Source organism: Oryzias melastigma, linkage group LG1 (genome assembly GCF_002922805.2).
Source record: "Oryzias melastigma strain HK-1 linkage group LG1, ASM292280v2, whole genome shotgun sequence".
Lineage (NCBI taxonomy): Eukaryota > Metazoa > Chordata > Actinopteri > Beloniformes > Adrianichthyidae > Oryzias > Oryzias melastigma.
In genome coordinates this window covers 15,919,989-15,920,907 of record NC_050512.1, presented here as the reverse complement: position 1 = coordinate 15,920,907, position 919 = coordinate 15,919,989, and positions in this window count along the sequence as shown.

Here is a 919-nt window from a genome sequence, read left to right as displayed (position 1 = left end):
TCTGATGGCTTGGTGACATGTCCAGAGTGCACAATGCTTTCACCAAAAGATAACTTGGATCAGTTCTGACATTGAAACAAAGTGATTTCAGAAGAAGATGAAAAAAATTCAACTGGACACAGATTTAGGTTTGATTGTTTCACCTCTCATCGGAGCAGCTTCTTCAGTTCTGTCCGTTGTGTTGAGCTAGATATATTTATATATCCTCCCCTCTGTAGTTTCAGTCCTTTTATGGCCAACAATGTCACTTAAAGAGAAAGTTGTTGTACCTCAAGTCGCTGAGTTTGGTGATAAAGTGTTTTTGGCCATAAAAGGACTGAAGCTCCAGTGGCGAGGTATATCTCTAGCTCAACACAGAACGGAAGAAGCCACTCGGATGAGAGGAGAAACATCTTCAAGCATAAAACTGTGTCCAGTTACATTTTTTAGAACTTTTTCATTTTATCGTGACCTGGATGACTCAGAATAACCATCAACATCTCAGAACAAGGATCAGTACAAAGGCACGTTTGGCATTAGTAGGCAGATTGGCCACAACAATTTTAATTTCTGTGAAGTTATGTGTTAGTTCTGCTCACCTTCATAATTATCTTTAGTGCTATTAATCAACAGGATCTTACTTCTTTCTTTATAATATTTTTTTCAAGTTGTGTTTTGTGGGTGGATTAGCTCTGCGACTTCTCGCTGTTTTTCATATCTCTTTTTTTCTTGTATTAACCTTGTTCTATAAAAATAAAGTGATTGATTTTGAAAGTCATAATTGTCCAGCTCTATTAACATTACGCCGTTCAGCTCAAACCCTCTGTCTGTGTCGTATGTTCTTGGTAATCATCATCTGCTTCATGTCTACCACCATAGTCTATGGACTTTAGGGGTTCTATTCTTAAAACAATGATCCAAAAATAGGATAAAAAGCAGT